At 45.2% G+C, this 25,426-nt stretch overlaps 1 protein-coding gene across 5 annotated transcripts in view; it reads left to right on the top strand.

The window, feature by feature from the left end:
- Positions 1–25,426, top strand: part of PDZRN3 (PDZ domain containing ring finger 3) — a 243,794-nt gene that overhangs the window by 68,136 nt on the left and 150,232 nt on the right. The window contains exon 1 of one of the 5 annotated variants that reach the window (XM_067043613.1): positions 1,253–1,271. The exons of the other annotated variants lie outside the window; for them this stretch is intronic. The gene's annotated coding sequence lies outside the window, so the exon portion shown is untranslated. Of the gene's footprint in view, positions 1–1,252; positions 1,272–25,426 lie in introns of those variants that run through there. 5 annotated transcript variants of the gene reach the window in all.

Below are 25,426 nucleotides of genomic sequence, written 5' to 3' on the forward strand. Positions count from 1 at the left end.
TAAAATGGGGGTAATACTTCTTACTTCAGTCATGAAGAATAAAGGAGATAATGTTTTAAAGAATGTTAATAATTATCTTTATACTACCATTTACATCCTCAAAGTGCTTTCCTCTCTTCGTAGCCTCTGCCTTAGCCCTGCATTATTCTACTTTACATGTTCGTTTTGCCTCTTTAAAGTTTTGGAGCTCAGGTCACCTCAGGTCATCTGTCCCCCGGAGAAGCAGCCCACAGTGGTGAGCAGTTAGTAGACCTTGCTCGTTACTGAGTGCTGCGCTGCTGAGAATTCCTGAGTCATCATGTGGGCAACTCTGCTCTGGACGACTGGGCTCTGTTTATCCAAGAATAGAAACATTTACCTTCATTCTGAAGAGCTGTTTTCCACATACCACATCTGAGGATCTTCAAATTCCAAACAGTTTATCCATCATACTTCTCCCAAGCAGTGGCACCGATTTTCTCTGGGCAGATATTCCGTAGGCAGACATCTAGATCAGTCCAGTTAGAATTTGCTGAATTACACAAGTAGTGATGTCTTAGCGGTAATTTTTCATATAATCTTTGTCTTAGTTTCTGCAGAATCTAGTTGATAGAAAAATGAAATGTCCTTTTGAATACTATCATGGGCGCGCACACACACACACACACACACACACACACACAAAACACACACACAACAGAAATATCTGCTTTTTATAGTTCGTGCTTTTCTTTGGGAAGAAAATACCCTAATTTTCTAGGGCCATGAGGAGCAAATGGGATGGTTGTGTGAATTCCCCAGTAAACCTCCTATCTAGATACAATTACTCTCCAATTAGAGTTAGTCCCTGAGACATTTCATGGGGAAAAACTTTGGAGTGGTGAGCAGTTACTGGGCTAACTGGTACGTAATCACCAGTACAGCGGTGATTGTTTATTTCGCACTTCCTCTATCCAGGGACTGTGCTAAGGTTTGTAGGCGTACACGTACACATTTATTCCTTTAATTCCCTCAAGAAATCCAAGAGGAAATGTCGAAAAAAGGACACCAAGGTCCAGAGCAGAGGAGTGGCTTTGGGGACAGAAGGGGCCTTGAGAAGGAAGTTGGAAAGTGAATGTGCTCCCGGGGGCTGGGGTGTTGCCCTTTGCAGACAGAAGTTGCGCCTGAACTGAAGTGGAGGGGACAGACCACAAGGAAGGAGCGACAGTGAAGGGACCTGGACAGCCACAGGCATCACAGTGAGACATGGATGGAGGATTTCAGCTCAGCTGCCTCCCAGCGACTGGCCTTAAGTGAGTTACTGACCCTCTCTGGGCCTCACGTTCTTCCCTGGTACATAACGGCCGTTGTGATGCTGTGAAAAATAAATAACATATAACAAAAGGATGATTAGTCTGCTGCTTCAAGGTTGTAGCACCCAATGAATATGTTCCTCTACCGCTTTCAGGATTTTATCTGTAGGTTTCTACTATTAGACTTCGGAAAAATAATTATGTGTGTTTCAAGTGTCGCCAAAGTGTACATTGAACAACTGTAACCGTTACTTGCATTCAATACAGATCTGGATTTTTGCAACATTTGCTTTTTTGGCTTCCCTTTTCCCTCCCCTCCCTCTTTCTTCTTTTTTCACTTTCTGTACTGAAGTGTACTTCAGTATCCGTCTCTCAAAACACATACACGTTTCCTTACGTAGCTACGATATAGGAGTGACAGAATTAAACCTAAACTGAAAATCAGTAATACTGTCACTTTGGAAAATAGGTAGAACATAATTTCTGTATAGTTTATGAGTTGGTGTTCATTTTTTTCGCAAGTGACTAAATCTAAAGGTTTTGTGCATGCTTTTCTGTTTCTGCTTGCCTTAAATTTATTTTTCATAAGGTATTATACGCGAGATTTAAATATGCTCAAATTCTGTAAAGAGTGACTAAAACATTGACGTGGACATATTCTAGTAATTGTTGACATTTTACCATAGTCTTGAAAGTTTTTTAAGGGGGAAATACTGTGGTGGAAGATGTCTACCCATTTCCAGCTCTGGTTGATCCCATCCCCAGACATGTAAGGCCTCCGCTAAAGATGGTGTCTGACTTTGCTGTCTCTATGCATTTTTAAAGACTATTTCTGGAATTAAGGCAGGCATTTTCTTAGATTAACAATCAGGTAGGAAAAACGGATTCCTTCGTTCCTTAACAGTAACCCTCAAGTGGGTAATGTTACTGTCCCCATTTACAGATGCAGAAACTGAGGCTTCAAGTCAAAATGATCCTTACTAAGGTTACACAGCTTGTAAGTGGAGCAGCCAGTGTGGGGCTCTGTTGGTCTGACCTCAGAGTCTGTGTTGCAAGTACAGTGCTTTACTATTTCTATTCCTTGTGAACTGTCACATTGAGATGGACATGAACTATACTGGAACCTAAACTGAAGAGCATCTAATGGCAAGTTTACAATCTGCAGCCTAGGAGCAAAGAATATATTTACTGGAGTAGGCTATTCGATATGGGGGGTTATTGGTAAAGATCAACAGTGGGAAATAAGGGAAAGGAGCTGCTATGCAGAAGTACACACTTGAACGTATTTCTAAAGAATTTGAAGACAAAAACTTTACTGTGTAGAGCAGGGCTTCCCAAGCGTGATCTCCTTTGAAGGGAGTGGGAAGTGAGGTAAATATCTCAGTTTACAGATGAGGAAACTGAGTCAGACCAGAGCACTGCCTTCCTGGGTTGTGATGAGCGTGGGTCATGTTTCAGATGCTGCAGATGGGCAGCTGCCGCCTGTAAGGAGATGTTGGGGTTGGCGGCAGGTCTGCTCTCAATTGCCTGAGCCTCTGAGCCAGGACGAGTCTCTCCCGAAGTGGCAGCCGGTGGAAACCCGGCGCACACAGTGATGTCGGACTGGCTTCCATTTTCATGTCATCTCCTTTCACTTGAACTTAAGTGAATGACTTTACCGTTTATCACTTAAAACAGCAACTGGGAGGATGACGGAATCAGAAAAATAAACCACGGTTCCTTGAGAGCATCCAGGACTCTTTTCTGTACTGTTCAGCCTTAACTAGTTTTCTTTCTGGTACTCTCATTGTAAACATTAAAAAGAACATTCTGTTTCGCAGGGCAGGGACACTCTGGAGCATCACTGTCCGTATGACGCTTGTCTCGACAAATCTGCTGATTTCTGATGCGGGCCCAGAAGCCGACATTATTTATTTATTTTTAAAATCACTTCTTACTGGAGTATAGTTAGTTGCTTTACAATGCTGTGTTAGTTTCTGCTGTACAGCAAAGTGAATCAGTTATATGTATACCTATATCCCCTCTTTTGTAGATTTCCTTCCCATTTAAGTCACCACAGAGCACTGAGTAGAGTTCCCTGTGCTATACAGTAGGTTCTCATTAATATTTATTTTCCTGAACATTCGTTCATCCATCCTCTCCTTGCCCGGATCCCTGGCACTTGTATCTCTTTCTAATACCCAAACTTGATGTTAGAGAAAGACTTCTTTGGGTCGAAGCCACAGTATATAAATAGCCCTTTATTTTTAGACAGTAGTACTTAGTCCGTAATAATTAAGTTGCTTTGGGGGTCACTAAAATGTCTGCTGCAGTGAGATTTACCTTGAAACGGCACAGAGCAGGTCTACTCACCAACAACAGTGGTTTTTGATTTTGACTGTGCGCCAGATCAGTTGGGGAGCTTTTCAATAAAGACTGAAGCCCGTGGCCCACCGTCAGAGATTTCTGGTTAATTGATCTGGAGTGGGATCAGCTATTGGTAGTTTTTAAAGCTCTCCAGGCGTTAATAATATGCAGCCAGGGTTGAGAACTGGTGCCCTGGAGCAGTGATTCTGAAACTTGAGCATGCCACGGAATCTCCTGAAGGGCCAATGAAAACACAGACCGCCAGGCCGCACCCCCAGAATTCCTAGTGCAGCAGGTCTGAGGTGGGGTCTCAGATTCTGCATTTCTAAGCGCCCAGGTGATGCTGTTGCTACTAGTTCTGGGAACCTGCTTTGCCCTCTGGCCTAGAGAGATCTTTCCAATAGCTTTATATGATTCTATTAAAAAAAAAAAAAGATGCCTATACAAATAGCCAGCATTGCTTTTAGTAGATCAACCACTTTAGGCACTAATATTAAAATACATTTCTCGGGCTTCCCTGGTGGCGCAGTGGTTGAGAGTCCGCCTGCCGATGCAGGGGACGCGGGTTCGTGCCCCGGTCCGGGAGGATCCCACGTGCCGCGGAGCGGCTGGGCCCGTGAGTCGTGGCCGCTGAGCCTGCGCGTCCGGAGCCTGCGCTCCGCAATGGGAGGGGCCACAACAGTGAGAGGCCCGTGTACCACAAAAAAAAATAATAAATAAAAAAAAAAATAAAATAAAATACATTTCTCTTTTCCTAGGCGAGTTGGACCATTAGTTTTTTCTTTAAACTAGTATCCTCACTAGCAAGCCATTAGAGACCCAGAATCTGTAAGGAACTGGATTCAAGGCAGATGAGAAGTCTTTTTGTTTGTTTTTTAAGTAGAAAATGGTGCAAGGGTCTGTAGAATCATCGCTCAGGCTAGCAAATTACCCACAGATTGTGCAGCTTTCCTGAGACAGGTAGCTTGGGAAAAGGTGAAATGGAAACGCTTGTTGTTTTTTTTTTTGAAAGAAGATGTTGGGAGTAGGAGTTTATTAATTAATTTATTTATTTCGGCTGTGTTGGGTCTTCGTTTCTGTGCGAGGGCTTTCTCTAGTTGCGGCGAGCGGGGGCCGCTCTTCATCGCGGTGCGCGGGCCTCTCACTATCGCGGCCTCTCTTGTTGTGCAGCACAGGCTCCAGACGCGCAGGCTCGGTAGTTGTGGCTCACGGGCCCAGGCGCTCCGGGGATCCTCCCAGACCAGGGCTCGAACCCGTGTCCCGTGCATGAGCAGGCAGACTCTCAACCACTGCGCCACCAGGGAAGCCCGGAAACACTTTTAATGTTCTAGGGAACATGAAACATGGCACCGAAGTGCAAAGGTAAATACAAAGCATGGTCCTTGGCCCCCAAAAGAGAACATTTTAGCTGCAGAATGTGTATAGTCTGTGACTAGACGTGTATATTTCTTATTTCAGTGGACTCCATAAACGTCTCTTTCTCCAACCCTTAGGACTTTTCCTGTTTCCTTCTGCAGACGCTTCCCTCAGTCCCTAAGTGAAACACCTATGATGAAACATTTGATGTTCTAGGGTGCCAGCTGTGCCATGCCCCTAGAGCGTGGCTTCCTGCCTCACCGTCCACTTACCTCCCCGCGACCTTTATGGAAGAGCGAACTTGTGAAAGCGGCCGTTCCGTGTCCACCTTGGGCCTGTGGGCTTGGGCTTTGAACCGAAGCCATGGCGCAGCCTGACTCACCCTTCCTGCCGTGCAGCTTCTCTTGGGGAAAGTCCCTATGCTGGCTGCTAGAGAAGAAAAGAGCCCATTCTATCCCTTTAACAGACCCTTAATTAACAGTAATCATGAAAATTGAAGTTGTGCATGGCCATGGCTATTCACCATTGTTATCTTAGCAATTCCTGGACTGCACGAACAGAGCACCCCTTATTCTGCAATTAAATGAAAAATAATGGCATCACTTCAGCTTTACGGAAGGAAATGTCCAAGTGCAACCTCTGTGTAATTAAGCTGAACGTGATTATCATCAGAGTGATTGTACTTGTGTTCAGAGGCGAGAAGAGATAAGCCACCAAGCATGTGACCTATCAAAAAAAAAAAATGGTGCTGGGGATGTTTGATGTTCTCCCCAGACAGCCAGCTCCGTGCCTGATGGCGGGGCAGGTGCCACTTTACGTACCATTTTCTCTCTTTTCCGGCTGTTCGAACATTCTTTCTCCTCAGTCCTCGGTACTGTTTTTGTACCGTCTGCCTGTTTGCCGTTTCTCTCTAGGTCTTCTTTCACCTGCATCTGTTTCCCTGCTTTTTGTTTTATTTGTTTGTTTCTTCTTTGGCAAGAATGGCTTTTCTCGACTTGGACTTGCCACTGGCTTTCTGACAGGTAAAATTAAAGCAGTCCGTTTACGTTTTAGCCAGACCAGGTGTTGAGTGATTGACCCTCACTCCAGAAACCTCATTTACTCCTCGCTTCTTTATTACCCTCTCATAATTCATTAGCTTAATAAAACGCATGTGTGAAAGGCCGGGGCCGAAAGCACTGCTCTACATAGTGTGGATGCCTGCCTGCCCGCCCGCCCGCCTCTCCCCTGCCTGCATCCCGGGGATTTAAGGGGACCGACCGAGCTCTCGGTGGGATAGTCAGGCCTCCAAGAGGTGGTGCTTCGAAGAATCTCCAGTTGGTGAGTGTTCAAAAGTAGGCTTCCTTCTTTGCTCTGGTAGCTCGGTGAGACCCCTCTTGCGGAAATGCCGCCCCCATTCCCTTTCGTGGAGGCCTAGGGACATAAGACCTTCCACTCTCTGCTTCATGATTCCCAGCAGCGGCCAAAATATCCAGTATTTTTCAGCTGGTTCCAGAGCACTTCCAAGTCACGCAGCCTCATCAGAGAAAGCCTCAGACTCCGGTGCTTGTCACTGTGGGGTATGTAGGCTTGCTTCTCTCTCACTAGCATTTAAAGTTGGCTGGTGGATCCCAAAGGCCCGTAGAGGAAGGGGTGGGTGTGGGTGTGGTCTTCGTCTTCATTCGGGTTTAGCAAACGGCTGAAGCTCCCCCCACCCCCGTCCTTTAACATTTTCGCCAGAGCCCGGACTCATCTCGAGAAGTCCTCCCCTACCTCTTTGTCCCTAAACCCCTGTGTATTATGAAGGAAATGAGATCCATATGTTTTTGATTCATTTACATGTAGCTCATCAAAATGTAGTTTTGTAAGAGCTCTTCGGTGTCCAAGAAGCATTTGGAGCCTTTTTATGAGACTTTTAACCACCCACCCCTCCCCGCCACTCCTCCGTCCCCTTAGAACCAGGAAGTCAGGACTTGCCAAGAATAAATAAAACCAAGCTTCGGGGTTTTATTTGCTAGACTTCAGTGGACTCACAACTTCAGCAACAACAGAGAAGACTCTCTGCCCCCTTTTTAGGGTGCCAGGGAAGTGGCCCTCGTGCCACTTATACCCCAAATGGCAGTGAGTTCGGTCTCCCCTCTGCTCCCCTTGGAGCAGGCAGCCAGTTACCCCCGCACAGTGGTTTTGCAGCCAAGCCTCTTCCCTCTGGCCGGGGAGCTGAGAGCAGACAGAGGGGCAGCGAGCCTCTGCTGGGTGCAGCGCTCAGAGTGCATTTCTGCAGCCATCCCCACCTCTGTCCACTCTCCGGTCCCTAAGTTCTCTCTCTCAGACTTTCACGGCCACAGATTCTTACCAAGCTGTTTACTTTGCGCCGGTGACTTCTGTCTTTTTGCTGGGATGGTGGCTGAAGCAGCCCCAACTGTAAACAAGGGCTTCGGGGTAGCGTGGCCATCATTTTATGACATTTTGGAGTGTTGTGTCTTCCTTCATTTTTCTTCCTCAAGAAAGGCTTATAAGCTTTAAGGAAAAGAACTACCTACTGCCACGAAGACTCCAGAGCTTCTACTCTGTCAAACCACAGACATGAAATGAGTCACCCTGTTTCTAGAGGTGGGTTAGTGAGAGGTGGGGCGGGGGGGATTTTCCTCCTCGATCCTAAGAATGATGAATTAATGGAAAGCCGTTCCAGAGCTTAGGATTCCTCACTCGGGCTGTTGGCATGAGTGGGGTGGAAGGAATTCTGCCCTTGTCTTTGCACGTGTCGGCTTGTTTCTCCTCCTCTGTCAGGATGGTGCTGGGCCTTTCGGGGGGCCAGAAGCTGGGCACATGGAAATGCAGAGGCAGGGAGTGGGGAGCAGAGCTGGGCCTGAATGTTCTTAGCCCTCCTCCCAGCTGCAGAACTCAGGCTCTTTCCAGGGTGTTTATTTCCGCATGTGGACGCGTACACTGTGATAACAACCATCTTCTTATTCGTAAATTACATGGACTCCAGGGATATTTATCTGCAGAAGCACTCTTTATCTTCCAGTATGAAGAACTTGGTAAAGTCCATGCTTAGTTTCAACACGAAGGCAATATAATCAAATATTATATGTATACATTTGGTGTACATGTAAGTGGGAGAACCATTCTTAGCAGAATTTGAAGAATACTTAACAGCAGTTGTAAAATGTTTAGGCGAGTTGGTAAAGAGTCTGAGTTACCGCTTGTGAAACCTTGAAATCTGAGCTTCACCTGAAATGCCATAGCAGGGGAAACCTTTACCAAAGATGCTTGTGTTGAAGCTCTTTCCTCACTGGTGAAAGGACCTGGCCTGAGTGTGCTGGGTTTATCTGGTTAGTTATTTCTCAAAGTGAATAAGCCCGTACTTTGGTGATCTGAGGACAGATAGCTGTCCATTGCCAAAGTACCTTCCAGTGGCTTGAAATTTGCTACATAGTAAGGACCACCGGCTGCATGAGCACAGGTGAGAGTTTCTTCATTCTGTGCTGCTTACAACTGGTCCTTACTTGCCAGACATAGAAAGTTTGGAAGGTAAACAAACACCATGCACACAATCTATTTGTTTATCTGAGGTTTACAGGTGAACCAGCGGGCTATACGCAGTCTGTTGAATTCCCCAGGGCCTCTCAGTGCGCTCATTCCAGGTGGAGAAAGAATAGTCGACTTTCATCTAGTGAATTTCGCCCAGTGTGATCCGTTCACTGATTTGCTCATTTATTCAACAGGTATGAAGTGCCTTCCCTGTGTGTGGTCTTACTCGAGGTGCTGGGGAAGTAGCGTCCAGACAAAAGCAGTCCCTGCCCTCACACAGCTTCTGTTCTTGTGGACGGAACTTCCATCCCAGTGGCCACATGGGGAGTGGCAGAGCCAGGTGGTGAGCCTGGACCTTTGGTTTTGTTCAGAAAGCGATGACTTTCCCTGAACTGAAAGTCATCGTCAAGAGTCAGACCTGGTAACCTACCAGCTGGTTAATTTCCAGTTTGAATAGCAGTGAGTGGGAAGTTCTCAGCTCTTCCCAGGCCCATATGGAAGTTTTGGTTTTCATTGCACCAGCCTCATCCATGTCATGTAAATAGGACTGATGAATTTGATTCCGAGTGATCAATCCTAATTTGATATACTACTCCTTAATCGTATTAGCCTAAATTGTGTGCAAAGCCCCTCGGTGGCAGTTGCACCTCAGGCCTCGCTATAGGTGAATTTGAATTCAATATTTGCAAGTTGAATTGTGTTTTGAACAGTTTTTGGAAATTAGCATTTAAAATGCACTATTTTTTTTTTTTTCTTTTCTTTGTTTGTGATATGCGGGCCTCTCACTGCTGTGGCCTCTCCCTTGGCGGAGCACAGGCTCCGGACGCGCAGACTCAGCGGCCACGGCTCACGGGCTCAGTTGCTCCGCGGCACGTGGGATCCTCCCGGACCGGGGCACGAACCCGCGTCCCCTGCCTTGGCAGGCGGACTCTCAACCACTGCGCCACCAGGGAAGCCCTAAAAGGCACTATTTCTTATACCAGATATTTCTTAAGTAAGGCGAATAACTCCCTACTCACTTGTCTTTTGTTTAAATACAAATTTTAATACATATTTTTTAAAAGTGGTGACTTTCCTCCCGACTCACCCAGTAGCTAACTCCCCTCAGCCGTTCCAGTACCATGTGTAAAAATCTCTGCCACTGCACATGGCCACACCCTGACATTAGAATCTAAGGCTTCGAGGAAAAAGCATTTTTATCAAAATTTTGCTGTCGCCAAGAAGTTTAGAGATCTGGGGATTTTTGTCTGCATGTTTGAGTCATTTCGAGTAGAGGATGTCTCAAGGACTAGAGCTGCTCGGGTGGGCCATGTGCGTTGTCCTTTTGTTGTAGGTCAAAATGGGGGTGGATATCGGCAATTCCTTCTGGCTTGGTCCACTACACTTCCTTCCTCTTTTAAGTACTTAAATGCAAGCAGAATTGCTATGAACGTCCCAGGCACTCAGGCATTTCTGAGCAGTCTAAACTTTGGATCATTTTGTGTTTTTTCTGTAGATAGCTAAAGTGATATAATGTTTTATCAAAACTTGGTATTCGTAACCCTTACAGCAGTAGCTGACAGGATTTTTTTCACAGGGAGATTTGCCCTTCTCCAAAGGGTTTCTTAAACTCAGATTCTCAGATTATGACCTTACGGAGGAGGAAGGTGCCCTCCTCACCACCTCTTATGGCGTTACTGAAAGGGGTTCCAAAGGCACCGGCCAGAAAGCATGATAGATAAAGATGCTGTTTGTTGAGGACCATCATCCCTGGGCGGGGAAGTGGGCGGGCTCCGGCATACCTGCCCCCACTTATACCCTGGAACGAGACACAGGTGCTAGTTGGGCTCAGTGAATGTTAGCAGTTGGCTGTTTACTTGTTATTAAACGCCGGTGTGGGAAGGCATGCTGGGAAATGAACAGAATAACCTAAGTGGATGTTTTTTCTTTCATTTTGTTTCCCTTGCAAATTGTTTCTGTCGTTTTGTTGTTGATATTTTGTAGCTATGTGTGCGAGTACTTGGAAATGGGGAAAGCGGCTGTGGAGATTTTGATGAAAAGGTTACAGAATCGGGTTCAGTTTTCATATCAGATCTCATGCACGTTCTGAAATCTGTAAGGAGACAGAGCACAGGTTGATGCCGGCTCATAATAAGCTCCCCAGAAAATGTGACTGACAGTAACTCCAATACAGTTCCTTCCTTCTGAAAATAAAACCGACTACCTGATGATACAGCATTTTTTCTTCCACTTTTTCTAAATGCCGAGGCATTTCCTTGACTCGGTAGTTTCAGGGAAAAGTCCAGATGGTGGAGGTTCAGGACAGTCAGTGGCAAAATTTCAGTAAAACGGAATATTGTGGCACGATAAGGAACGGTGCCTTTGAGAGTTTCTCTTTACAGTTTTCTTTACAGTTCAGATATGCATAACAGTTTCAGATGCAGTAAAAAGGGCAAGTTTTAAAACATAATGTGTCACGCGGTCTCATCTGTGTAAAATAATAACAACACACATAGGGGTAGAACAGCAGTTTGGAGAAGCACACGATTGACTGCTGGTTGGCGGTCGAGTTGGGTGAAGCATCAGGAAGTTTAACGAGTTCATTATACGTGTTTTAGTCTTTAATTTTTTTATAATTAAAAGGTATTTATTTTGGTAATAACAACTAAAAGTCCTGAATCTGAGTTAGGCAGGAGAGTGCTCTTTCCTTGCCGTGTACGTGTTGGTCTGCAGTCAGTCTTAAGAGTCTGTTTCAGATGTGAAAGTATGAGATATCCTGTGTAATAGCCCCAAGGGTTAACTGTGCTGAACCCGTTCCCTGCAGTGAACTTCATTTCTCTGTTAAATAGTTGGTCTGCTTTTAGGAAATAAGCCTGTGGCGTCCATCATTGCCAGCTGCCTTGAGAACTTTCCCTGGAAATAATTGTAGAAGAAATGAAAAGCCTGAAGGAAAGACTGAATCTTTTGTCTATCAGAAATGCCTTCATTTTTAAGTTTCCGTTAGGACGGAAAATATGTGTGTGTGTGTGTGTGTGTGTGTGTGTGTGTGTGTGTGTGTGTGTATCTTTTCTTCCTTCCTTCCTTCCTTCCTTCCTTCCTTCCTTCCTTCCTCCCTCCCTCCCTCCCTCCCTCCCTCCCTCCCTTCCTTCCTTCCTTCCTTCCTTCCTTCCTTCCTTCCTTCCTTCCTTCTTTCCTTCCTTCCTTCCTTCCTTCCTTCTTTCCTTCCTCCCTCCCTCCCTCCAAATAGCATTTGTAAACTTGCAAGAATAAATTTAAAGGCCGGATGAAATGCCCTTTTTCTTTTCAATGTAAGATTCAACTTTGCCTGGTTTGTGTAAGAAGGAACTCTCTCCTCTCTCTGTGCTGCCCCATCGGGCTGAGTGCTGGCCTCCCAGGTGCGGGGCTCTGCACTTGCCTCCCTGCTGAAATCGGATGCCTGGTCCTCTCTGGTCTGGGTGCTGTTTGTCCTGGCACACCGCTTCTAGAGATGCCTGGAAAGAGAAAACACGTCTGAGCCCTTGGGGATTCTTTCTGGACAGCATCTTTACCTTCTTAAAACTGTCCATGAATGTGAACTGGGCATATTTGCATTTATACAGGTAAAATACGAATCCCAGAATAGGACTCGGTGTGGCCAAAAGTGCCAGACACTTGTAGGACACAGCAGGAAGGCATCGTTTTTTTCTCTCTGACTTCAGTTTTGTTTTGAAAGTGCTTGGGGTTCATGAAGTACCAATTGTGATGACATTCCGCATAACTGTATGAAGTTAGTGTGTTTGTGTGTTTGCATGCAGTGATCATCAGCAGTGAGGTCTTAGAATGCCCTTTATTGTGTTTTGATCTAAGGAAAGATTTGTTTACATTTAACTTATAGATCTGCTGGAAAAATTGGTTGCTGAAGACCCACTGATACGGTGTGTTTGCACTGACATTGAAACCCAGGCGGTGTGATGCTGTGATGGCAGGGCTTTTGCTCTTAGCAACACAAATCCACCAGCGTGTTCCTGCCCTGACACTACTGACCACCCTTCTGCCTGCTCTTCCAGGGAGACCTGTGCAATAATTTTGCTGATTTCTCTTTTGCTTTGCATTTCTCTGTAATTATTTAATAATGCTATCAAAGCGGGAATTTTGTTGTATATTTATTTCCCCAGGTCATTTATAAAACTGTGGACACCTGTTCCAACACTGACCCCATTGTTAATAGTTCCTGATCCGGAGAAACTGCAGATTATCTTATCTTCTCTTTGTTTTCCCCAGAACATTCGTTTCTGATGACATCTCTTTCATGTAGGGTCTAGAATAGTTCCAAAGGGTTTTTGAAAATCAGTTACTCAAATACTACTCTTCTCGGGTACCTCTCTGGTGGCAAGATGTCAGGCACCCAGTTGTTTCCAGCATTTACAAAATTTTAGACAGTACCAGAGAGTTGGGAGATGAGAATAAAATAAGATATGGTTCATGCACTCAGTGACCTATGGAACACACTGAACTGAACACCACAGTGTAAAACGCTAAATATTTGAAATAGGTGAATTAGCCACTTAGGAGACATTAGTGTGGGTTTGGAGACAGCTGGAAAGATTTTGTGGCAAAGGTAAGATTCTGCTTGATGGTTATTAGGTGTCTCAACCACAACAGCAATCTCAGTATAAGTCCAGTATGTGTACGTCATAGAAATAATGTAGAAAAAAAGACTGAAAGGAAGTAGTAGAATGACAGCCCCGTGGCAGCAGCATATCTGGTGATTTAGAGCCTGAGTCTTGAGCTCAAACATCCAGATCTTCCTTTTCCTGGCTCTCAGACCATGTAACTAAAGTCACTTAACATCTCTCTCTGCCTCAGTTTCCTCATTTGTAAAACGGGGATAATTCTGGTACATAACTCAGAGGCTTAGGTGGATTAAATGAATTAATATATGTAAAGAATTTAGACCACTGTCTAGCCTGCAGTGAATGTTCAGTAAGTATTAGCTAACTTGCCAGTGTGGAATGGCGAGACGATGAGATACTGTTTCTTGCTCTTCTACAGTGAACATGTGTGGCTTTGATAGTTAGAAGAAAAATATTTTTAGAGTTTCTTAATAGGGTTTTAAATCTATGTATACCACAGGCGAGTCATATTTAGATGACTGGAAAGCCGTTTAGGACATATTTTCAAGAAGTTAGGCAATAATTGTCGCTAAAATTCAACTCCCATTCCTCATTAACCTCCATAAATGGAGTGAAAAGTTTCCCACAAGCTTCCAGAACCTCTTTGCTTCTCAAGAAGTTTTAGTGTACATTAGGATAAATGATTTCATTCCCTTTATCACTTGTAATGGTAAAGTCTCTTTGAAGAATCGGATACACAGGAATCTCAGTCGCAAACGTGATTGTTTCCAGAAAACAAATACAACTTTTGTACCTCCTTAGAGTAACTTTTGTCAAGTTGTAGTGTCCAATCATTTATTATACTTTTGTGCGTTATCATTTTAAGAAATATCATATTTGCCCAAATACAAGACGATTCCCTCATTTCCCCAATGAGAAAATTCAAAAACGTGTTTTGTTTTGGAAGGGGCCGACATCAATATATAAACTTTGATAGATGCAGATAAAGTAGTCAAATGTTAACTAATAATATAATTTTTTTCTGCTATACATATTTAGGATTTGAGGCAAATCACATGAAAATAATGTGCTAAATTAGAAACACTGCCTTTTTACTGTCGTATTTCATAAAAAGTTTTATTAAAACTTCACTTGCTTGTTTAATCCAGCAGTTTTTCAGTGCACACCATACTTTTATTAGAGGCCCAGCACTTCTTGTGTCATATATGTCACAGGAAGTTTCATCTGAGCCATAAATCCTCATCCATGCAGCCTTTCAACGTATTTTCCCATCATCCCATAAAAGTATATTTGTGCTCTCCGCAATTAACCCCTTACTGATCGCTTTCAAATTAATCTTTAAAATCCTTCTTTCCAGTGGAGTCTGACACTTGGAATTATATAGATATATCCATCAGGAATAAATAATACATCTCTGTCCATTTTTTCCCTTCGATTTCAGTTATCTTTTGCTGTGTCAAACCATCTCCAAGTTTGCTGTTAGAACAGTGATTTATAATTCCTCATGATTCTTGAAATCAAGTGGGCTCTTCTTCCACTGGTCTCACTTGGGTTCACTCATGTGACAGCTGGGTCTAATATCTCTAAGATGGTCCCAACCATGTGTTTAGCTGTTGGTGCTGGATATTGGTTGGGCCCCTCTCTCAAAGTAGGCTTTCCTGCTCCAGGAGGCTAACGTGGGCTCTTGGTATGTTTGACTTGGAGCATCAAGAGGTCCTTGAAACCTCGCTCGGAAGTCACCCAGTGTCATCTCTCCTGCATATGCCATTGGTCAGAATTAGTCTGAGGATCAGCCCAGATTTGAAGTGAGGAAGTAGAGTCCCACCTCTTGGTGAGAGGAACAGCAGAGAATTTGTGGTCATTTTTAACCCATCACAACCCCATTTTTATCTGATTCCCTCCAGTGACTCCACAGACATCGCAAAGTTTCTTCCATTGAAAACGTTTCATGCTAACATAGCTTCCCTAAACGTCGTTTTGTGGTTCAAAACTAAGTAACTAAGAGAATGACTTGTAATGTGAAAACCGTTTTAAGGACCCAAATGTGCGGGGAATGCCTCCTCTGAGCAATAATCTGTTTTAGTTCAGTAAATATGATAAAGTTAGTGACCCTGGGGCAAACAGAAGTCTGCTGTCAGCCTGGAGGCATGGGACAGATTTGGGGGGATGGTAATGTTCCCATGGGGGTTGGGGGTTGGGGGGAAGCTCTATACGGTTGTTGTCACAATATGTAGGTATTTTATAAAAACAGCATTTCTTTGGGAATATGCTTTGTTACAAGGAAACCGTTTGGCCCTTTTGTGTCTTTGTGGAAGCAACAAGATAAGGAACTTTCGAGAGATTGTAAGAGACACGGGGAGCCCTTCAGAGGAGCAGAGCCATCATCGCTACGGTTAGCAAACGTCTCGTGTGCATCTGTTGGGCTGCCAGGAGGGCTTAATTACCAGGTCTTGGAGTTTGCCTTTACCTACATCATTGTATAAGATTAAAACCAGATGAAAAATCAGATGTTCTGTGTGGGAGAAAAATGGATGCGAAACAAGGCTTGCAAAACCCTCAAGTGCTTTATATTGCCGAAGAGTAACTGCATTGTCTCACATAAGGAAAGACCAGGAAGGTGCTCTGAATGAGCGGTAGCATCGAGAAACCACAGAAGAAAGGGCTCGACGTCATAAGTACATTTTTTTTTTTTTTTTTTTTTGCGGTATGCGGGCCTCTCACTGTTGTGGTCTCTCCCGTTGTGGAGCACAGGCTCCGGACGCGCAGGCCTAGCAGCCATGGCTCACGGGCTTAGTTGCTCCGCGGCATGTGGGATCTTCCCGGACCAGGGCACGAACCCGTGTCTCCTGCATCGGCAGGCGGATTCTCAACCACTGCGCCACCAGGGAAGCCCATAAGTACATTTTTAAAATGCATAGTATGCAGTGTAAAAGACAGACTGCAATTTTTGAATTATGTTTCCTATAAAAGCACATCAGGTAAATATGTGTAATTGGAGTCCCTGGAATTCTGGCTACAGCTCATTTTGAAGACCTTCAGAAAACTAGATTGCCTCTCTTAGGAGTAGTACTTGGATTTGAAAAGTTCTTCTTTGCCAGTGAGACGAAGCACAGCACTTACAGAGAAGCAGACACCCCACACTGTGCCAGGAGTGTGTGTGATACGTGCATTTTCTGTGCAAGGAAATGAAGAGTCTCTGCTTTTCATCCAGAAGCAATTAGAGGATGTCTTTTGTGGCCACTGGAAAACAGATGCAAGACTCCTGGAAGTCTGAAGTGTTAAATGAAGGTGGAAAGTGAAAGTGGGACACATCTCTGCGAGTCCTAGATCTTCAGGTGACGGCCCAGGCTTGGGACAACTGAACACAGTTGATGCATTTTCAGTTGTCAGCATGCCTCATGGATTCCATGGCCACGTTCCCTTGAGTTTTTTGGGAGCATCGGGAAGTCATTTTGGTCCAGGAGCCCCTGTTATAACAGTGAAATGGGTGCCGATGTGGAACACAATTTAAAAGACAAAGTTTCGGGCTTCCCTGGTGGTGCAGTGGTTGAGAGTCCGCCTGCCGATGCAGGAGACACGGGTTTGTGCCCCGGTCCGGGAGGATCCCACATGCCGCGGAGCAACTAAGCTCGTGAGCCATGGCCACTAGGCCTGCGCGTCCGGGGCCTGTGCTCCGCAACGGGAGAGGCCACAACAGTGAGAGGCCCGCGTACCGCAAAAAAAATAATAAAAGACAAAGTTTCTTTAAACCAATAACCATCATTTAGGGGCTGGAAGGGGGGTCCCGTGTCTGGAATGCCACATGTGTTCTGCAGCTGCCCCTCTACTTAAATGCCCCGTGGTGGCAGGTCTCTGCGCAAGGAGAACGTGAAAGAAAGGCCTCCTGTCATCTCTTAGAGAAGGTAATAGTTGGGGCTTACTGGCCATCCTTTAACTCGTACTGTCTAGATTCTGTAGCGCTCTATAAAAATGGAGAGTCGAGACTATCGCCTAAGGTTTGTTGGTGCCAAGTATCAACACATTTCCAAGTATTAGTTCAGCATTACAGGTTTAAGCCATCTGGCCAATTAAAGCAAATTTATCACTATATTAGAGTAGATGACTGTTAGAACAAATGACCCCCAAAACTTCAGAGGCTCAGCACCATAAATATTTATTACGTATTCAAGTCAAGCGCCAGATGCAGTGTGGCAGGGGCTGGGGCCTCTGTTCTTCGCAGCAGTTTAGGAACCCAGCTTCTCCCATCTTGCAGCCCCATCTTCTGCAGGACTAATGAATCTGTCCGCTTGGAAAGTGAGTGAGGAACCGGCAGGGGCGGTGAATCAGGGCCACACTCAGAAGTGATCCTCATGGCTTCTGCTCACCTTCCGTTGGCCAGAACATGACGTCAGTTAATTGCAGGAGAGGCGGAAAGGAATAGTGAGCTGTGAGCATGGCCAGTATCAGTGAGCCCTGGCAGCCTGAGCTCTTGCTCTGTGCTTGAAGATAAAAGGGGAGGGTAACTGCACCTTGGATTCTCAGAGGTAGTCACCAGTCATAGCACCAACAGTGGGAGGCTTCTCCAGTGGCCCTGGGATGCTGTGCAATGACCATGACTCTTGTCCTCTAGGAGAAATTCCCTGTAAGCATAAGATGTTTCCTGGAGCGATCAAGACCCCCATGTCCTCTACCCCTGCCACCCCGCAGAAGTAGGGCCACATGGCCCGATTTCCCTCTGGATGCATCCCCTTTCTGGTCTCTGATGTAGTGGTTCCTGAGTGTGGAAAACATGTTTTCCTTGTGTAGAGACCTGCCATCGTGGGGGATTTAAGGACAGGGACAGCTGAAGAACATGTGTGGCATTCTAGATACAGACCTTCCTTCCGGTCTCTAAGTTATGGATATTGGCTTAAAGAAACCTTTGTCTCTTAAAATAAGTGCTCAGTGCTCAGGATTAGAAGCAGCTGGAAATCTTCGCAAAGGCACAGAGGTTTCAGATGTGTCTTGAGTATTTTTTCAGGGGGCATGGCGGATGATCCTGAAGGACACACGTATCTGTCATGCTGGCAAACCACATCCTCGGAGTGTCCCCCCAGGCAGAAGTGACGCCTGGATTGTCAGAGCGTCTCTGGACCACCACCCAGTTCACTTCTGGGGTCCCATTGTGGGCACTTCTCCTCCATTTCCATCTGGGCACCCCAGCTTGCAGGCAAGCGGAAAGGACTCCAGGAGAATTTGATAGGGAGTGAGTGCTGAATCTTGCGATTTTATTAATCAGTCCGATTTAATGAAACTTTAAACATCTCTGGGGTACACACTTGGTGTCTGCGAGTCATTAAAGATAGTAAATGCTGTGACGTCAGAAATGACTTACTGTGGAGTGCCATAGACGTTTGTATTGGTTACCATGAGCAAAAGTGACCCAGAGAAAGAAATTACAGTACTTTCATGGATTTTTTAAAAGTCACATGAGCATCAAAAAAAAAACTTCTAGTTTTTATTTCTCAGTCACATTTATCAACTTGTGTGTATTTAAGGGAGTCTGTCTAGATCATATCATTTTTCCTTTTACGGTGATATTACGTAATATATAATTATGGAGAAACCCCCAGTTCATGTCCTTGTAAATTCTCACTGTCCCCACAGTTACATCCTGAGCTGAGTTACTCCACAGCATAGCTGGAGTCCTCTTTGCTTGTTTGTGCTGTGTCCCACACATGTGGGTGCACCATAAATACTGTTCTGTAATCTCCTTCAAGGTGCACATTAGGTGTGAGGGCTACACCGTAGGTAACAACAGTAGACAGTCGAAGAAATGCAGGTTGTAAGCGTGCAGTTACTCCAGTTATGGACCAACAGGGAACCATCTGCCCATGTGAATTGTCAGGTGAAACTTTCACAAAATAATTTCTCCCCAGGAAGCCGGTTCTGTGGATGTATGTCTGTTTGCATTTTTTCCAAGGGCTTTTGCTTTCACTTCAAGCATACTTTAAGCATCAGGAGTGGGGTTGGGGGCACGGATAGGTGGATTATGTTGGCCTTTGCTGTTACTGGGCGCTTGCGTTACCGATGCTCTGGTTAGTCTCCATTCCACGTAGAAAGAGGAAATTTTGGTTACTGTTACGGCATGAACAAGACCTTCTTCACACATCTTAAGAAGGGATTGGAGTGTGAGAAAATTAATTACTACCGTGAAGCCATTATCATTCTGCGCAGATTGAGCTCTGCTACAGTAACAGCTTTTGAAAAATCTCAGTGGTCTATTTTTTTGGGGGGAGGGGGCAGTACGCGGGCCTCTCACTGCTGTGGCCTCTCCCGTTGCGGAGCACAGGCTCCGGACGCGCAGGTCCAGCGGCCACAGCTCACGGGCCCAGCCGCTCCGCGGCACGTGGGATCTTCCCGGACCGGGGCACGAACCCGCGTCCCCTGCATCGGCAGGCGGACTCTCAACCACTGCGCCACCAGGGAAGCCCTACAGTGGTCTATTTCTTGCTCTCGTGATGTATTCCTCTCCGGTCAGCAGCAGCTCTCTTCCAGGTCATCAGCCTTCCAGAACCCAGGCTGAAGGAGTGCCCCCACTACCCCCTGGGACGTTGCTGGTCTCAAGGGAGAAGGGAAAGACACGGTGCAGAACCAGGCAATGGCCCTTAATCTTCTGCTCAGGAGGGGCACACTCCCTCCCAGTGCATTTCCCTAGTGAATGACATGAGTGAGTCTGACATCACCACGACAAGGAAGAGCAGCAAATACTCTGAGCGATAGTAGAGCCTGCTGCACTCGGCGAGGCAAGATTGATTTCCTCAGTGCTGCCCTTTGTCAACTAGAAGTGTTTCATACTGGCCGATGGAGACTGAAGGACCTGCTTGGGGAGGGAGAGCCTTGGACTCCTCGCTCTTTGCTGATCCTCGTTGCCATAGAGTGACCAAGAACCCTTGGTGTCAAAAGGTGTCGTCTACAAGAAGCGAGGAGAAAAATAGGAAATATAGGACAAGTGTGGCAAAACGGGAGCTTCTAGGGCCGTGCGGGCAAGGCCAAGGAGCCCCTGCTTTGAGGTTCACAGACTCCTTGTCAGTCTTGACCCATAATTTTCTGAACCACCTGAGACCTGGTCATTATCTCTCCTGGGTTCCCATAAATATATTCCTCTCCAACAACATCCAGTCTCATGAGGCCACTGGAATGAGTCTGTTCCCTTCACCAGTGCCCTTTTAAGAGTTAAAATAAAATTAGCTCATAAAAGATGAGGTTGGGCTTCCCTGGTGGCGCGGTGGTTGAGAGTCTGCCTGCCGATGCAGGGGACGCGGGTTCGTGCCCCGGTCCGGGAGGATCCCACGTGCCGCGGAGCGGCTGGGCCCGTGAGCCATGGCCGCTGAGCCTGTGCGTCCGGAGCCTGTGCTCCGCAACGGGAGAGGCCACAACGGTGAGAGGCCCTAGTACCGCAAAAAAAAAAAAAAAAAAAAAAAAAAAAAACCGATGAGGTTAACTAGGTACAGAATCCACCTCCAAGGATCCAAAAAAGGATAAAGGGATCTTGAAGGTCCACCAGAGACTTGGCTGAACTTGGAAGAATACGGCAGCCTGGCCAGTGGAATTGGCTTAGCCACCCAGTAAACCAGGAAGTGGTCTTCACTGACCCACTGATTCAGGCATTGGTTCCTGTTTGTCAGGCATTGTTGGAGGTACCGAGACACACAGGAGCCCTGCTTTTGAGGCACTTACGCTCTAGTGGGCGTGATTGTTAGTGAACCGTCACTTGTATATTAATTACTTGATTTAAAAATATATCTGGGGCTTCCCTGGTGGCGCAGTGGTTGAGAATCCGCCTGCCGATGCAGGAGACACGGGTTCGTGCCCTGGTCCGGGAAGATCCCACATGCCGCGGAGCGGCTGGGCCCGTGAGCCATGGCCGCTGAGCCTGCGCGTCCGCAGCCTGTGCTCCGCAATGGGAGAGGCCACAACAGTGAGAGGCCCGCATACCGCAAAAAAAAAATATATATATATATCTGTTTTATTAAGTATGATAGCGGGGACTGGACGGTGAACAAAAACAGGCCAAGGTCCTGCCCTCATAGACACGCCTCTCTCCTGGGGGCATAAATAGGATATAAACTGTGAGTTGATAGACCAAATGTGAGGTGCTGATGAGTGCCGTGATAACGGGTGAAGGTAATGGGGTCCGGAGTTTGGGAGGGGAGGGTGGGTATTAAGTGTGCTCTTGGGTCAGGTTAGGCCTCGTGGGAGAGGTGACATGGAAACGGAAACCCGGAGGAGATGAAGGTGATATTGGCGAAGGATATTCCAGAGTGAGGGAGTAGAAAGTGCGGAGTGAGATGCCCAGCAGAGCCCTCCATAGCTGATTTCTTTGGCTGTCTCTCACCTGGGCTTCTCACGTTGTATAAGAAAGCTCTTTGTAAGAACGTCCCTCTTCTCCTACAGACGTAGTCACGCCTTTCGCAGAGAGCTGCGGTTCCTATGGACGTTTAGTGGATACTTTGTCTGCTGTTTGGCACGTGTCACCTAGGCAGTTCCAGTAAGCCACTCCCGTTACATAAAGCATTCGGGAATGTAGCCGCACACAATTCCAGGCTATTTTTTTTTTTAAATAAAAAAAACTGCCCTTTGAGTTTATAATATACTCACGGATAGATGTTTTCTCAATTTTTTTTTTTTTTTGCACTTAGAGTTGCAAATAGGTAGTGGATTGACACACGGTGAAACACTCTTGTAGTTGTGCAGCTCTATATAAATAACTGGAGGTTTGTTCTCGAAAATGGTTAGAGTGAGAGGGTGGAGGTGGGAGACTTGGGAGGAAGCCGTAGCCTTCACAATCGCTCTATTGTCAAGTCAAATTAAGGCAAATACAAGTTGCAGCTGGCTTGTGCACTAATTTTGGATTCAGTTGCTCTTGCTTTCATTTTTGCCAAAAGTAAGCATTAAGGAGTATGGAAACTTAAGTTCGTGTAATTAGGAAAGAGTGCTGCATGAGGTTACTGGAATTGTTTTGTAAATTACTTTATTTCTGATCCATTTGATGTTGAAATAAGAAGAGTAAAATCAACGTGTTAAATGTGAAACCTCGAGCTATAAGGAAGTGTCATTGAGTAAAGGCGTCTAAAAAATTTTTTCTGGTGTGCCTTTTAAAAAATCATTATTGTTGTTTTTGCCCTTGTTATTATTACGAGTGATTTCGCTTGCAAATCTAGGTAGGGGCCAGGTTTCTGACCTTCTCTGGCCAGAAGCACACCAGCCAGCAATCATCACGCTGAAGGGCTGCATCATAAATTTGAAATGTGGTCAAACACTGTCCCTATTTAGGTGACCACGTTAAACCACTGGCCCCCAACCAGCAGGCTCGGTAGTGTATACCCAACAAATAACATAGACATCGTACGCCACCTCAGCTGTTTCCCCAGGGCACAGTAAGCCGCTCCTGCAAGGTGTGCTTTATTCTACTGTTGTTTCTAGGTGGATCCTGTGGGTCAGTGGGAAGTAGGTAGGGTTTAAAGTCATGCAGACTCAAGTTCGAACCCTGCCCCGGCCTGACTATCAAAACTTAGGCGAGGTCTGAACTTTTCCTAAGCCGTCTTTCTTGATCTCTTCAGCCTGGGTAACGATATTACAGTCAGTTTGTAATGAGCTTCAAAATGAGATGACTAATGGAAAGCAGTTAGCATGGTGCCTGGCACATGGTAGGTGCTCATTATTTGTTGGTCCTTTGCAAATACTGTCGAGATGGAAATGATTACTCAAGTTGCCTGACCTTTTGGGGGACTTATTTCCATAACTGGCAGGCTGTAGGTTGGATGTGGTTAAAAGAAGTGTTTGGCTTATTGACCACTGTGTTTAAAAATGTTTGGAATTTGTTGCCAACATTTAAAAATCAAGAGATTTTTTACAGAAAAGTCTGGGTTTCTGGCTTTATTGGAAAATTGAGACTGTCTGAAAACAGTGTATCTGCCCCACTCTTCCATTCAAGGCCAGCAATCAGCAGGAGTTGAGGGCTGGTGGCTTCACTCAGATAGGATGTGTGCACTGCACTCCTTTCTCTCCTTCTTGTTCTTGCCTGCTCCCTTAGGGTACCTCAAGTGTTACCAACACCCAGTCTAGACGTTAGGCTGACTGGCTTCACTGAGCCAGCATGTATATTTTCTCTGTATGGCATTGAGAAGTTTGGAGGCTACATATGGGCCTTGAGATGTGTTTGGCTCTAGCAAGGAAAGGTAACCCCTTGCACACCCCTGACTGAAGAAGAGGGGTGCCTCCTTCCAGGGAGGCTATCTGTTTGATTGACAATGCAGCTTTGTCCTCAACTAATGAAAAACGGCATTCGGGGAGGGGGTTGGGACACTGGATCAGGCAAGAAGATCAGCCCCTACAGTCATCCACTGAGTGTGTGTTGGGGGGATAGATACACATCCAAGTCATCCTCAGTATAACAAAGGCTGACACGGTAATGACAGAGATGATGAATGGGGGAACACTGTAGTAGTACCATGAATAGAATAGGGCATAAATCTTACATTGGAGAAATCATGAGAAAAGGCAGGATTCAGTTGGTCCAAAACAAACAGGATTATTCATTACCAAACATATTTTGGGACAGAATCAGCACTCTTGATCGAGTAAAGACAATTAAAAATTATAGTCCAGGAATAAAATTTTGCATTTCCCTGACTTGTTTCTCTTCAAAGCTATATCCCTTATCTGGTCTTCATCACAACCTGCTAAAGTTTACAGAGTACAATGACAAAGGTGTTGTCAGTCGATACACTGGTCCAGTCAATGAATTCATGACACTTCTTCCTGAAAATTCCAAAGTTTTGATTGATTACATTTTGAGGTGTATAAGAAATGATTATAAATCAAAGATATCCATGATTTTCTCCCCACGAAATAAATTTAAGACTTCTGGCTTAAGTTTACTTTGAAAAGTGACATTTAATCTATATTTTTCTCACTACAATTTAAGGGTCTACATGCTGCTTTAAATGACAGCTACAATTTTGTAGGCCATTTGGTTCTTGTATTAGACCCAGATTTGGCATAACCTGGTATATCAAGACTTTTTACAAGATCACTTGGACGATTATTTTGATTTTTTCCTTACTTCTCAAGAAACTAAGAACTACCTTGGTTTTCATAAAAACATGACTATGTTGGCATTGATCTTGAGGTTATTGATTCTTAATAACTAGTTCTCAATTATAGCATCCATTTCTCTGAAGGATTTTGTAGTGAACCAGTAAATAATCATGTTTTTGTCATTTGGTAGAGGTCTTATGTAACCACTTAATTTTTATTGCACTAGTATTAAGTTGTAAAAAGTGTCTACACTGTGCCCAGTAAAATAACCAGACCTCTCTAGACATCTCTGTGGTCATTGTTCCAGCATTTCCAAGTTCACTTCAGGCTGGTAGGGACTATGGTTGAACAGAACCACTGCAGTGAGGCCAAAATTTGACCCCCAGAGTGTAAAGAGATTCTGTGTTCTGTGGCTTTGCATTAGGCTTTCATGGTGGTTATCAGACGTTTAAGGAATTATGCTTAAGTTGAAAGGGTGAGAAGTAAAATCATGATAATCATGATGATGATGATGATGTTGACAGCTAACACTTACAGAGCTTGTGTGCCAGGCCTTGGTGTAAGGGCTTGCTGTGCATGAATTCATTTCATTTTCACATCAATCCTATGAGGGAGGGTATTATTACTCTCCCCTATTTACATATAAGGAGCCGAAGGCGCAGACAGATGAAATGACTTGCCCAATTTAGAGCATCTAGTGAAGTGGCAGGATTAGGCAACCCAGCCTGGTTGATGTTCTGAACTCCTGTGTCTGGAGAAAACAAACACACAAAGAGAAACATTTATTTTCACCTGTTGATTAATTCACTCCGGCCTGAACAGTTCTTGAGGCAGCATGGCAGTTCTGATCTTGTGCTGTCAGGAAATGAATGAAAACTTTTTCCAGGAGTGCCCTGAATAGTACCAGTTTGATGAAACTCTTCATAAAGTATATTACTTTACTCTCCTGTTGTCTTAAAGAACAGATAGTGGCTATAATGCAAATCTTTTCCAATGGCCGTGACTCTCCCGGCAGAACAGAGAGGGGTCACTGCATCAGCTGCTTTTCTTTTACTCTTTAGAGCCCAAAACTGTACTTGGGAGTTCACACATTTACAATTTTATGTTTTATGATTTTTTCCAGCCTTCTCCATAATGTTGGATTTTGAGTACAAATCTCCCCCCTCCACTTCGTCTCTCTTTCTGCTTCTCATTTTTTTTGTTTTGTTTTGTTTTTTTTCAGTACGCGGGCCTCTCACTGTTGTGGCCTCTCCCGTTGCGGAGCACAGGCTCCGGACGCGCAGGCTC

The sequence above is a fragment of the Kogia breviceps genome, chromosome 10, assembly GCF_026419965.1.
Source record: "Kogia breviceps isolate mKogBre1 chromosome 10, mKogBre1 haplotype 1, whole genome shotgun sequence".
NCBI classification, from domain to species: domain Eukaryota; kingdom Metazoa; phylum Chordata; class Mammalia; order Artiodactyla; family Physeteridae; genus Kogia; species Kogia breviceps.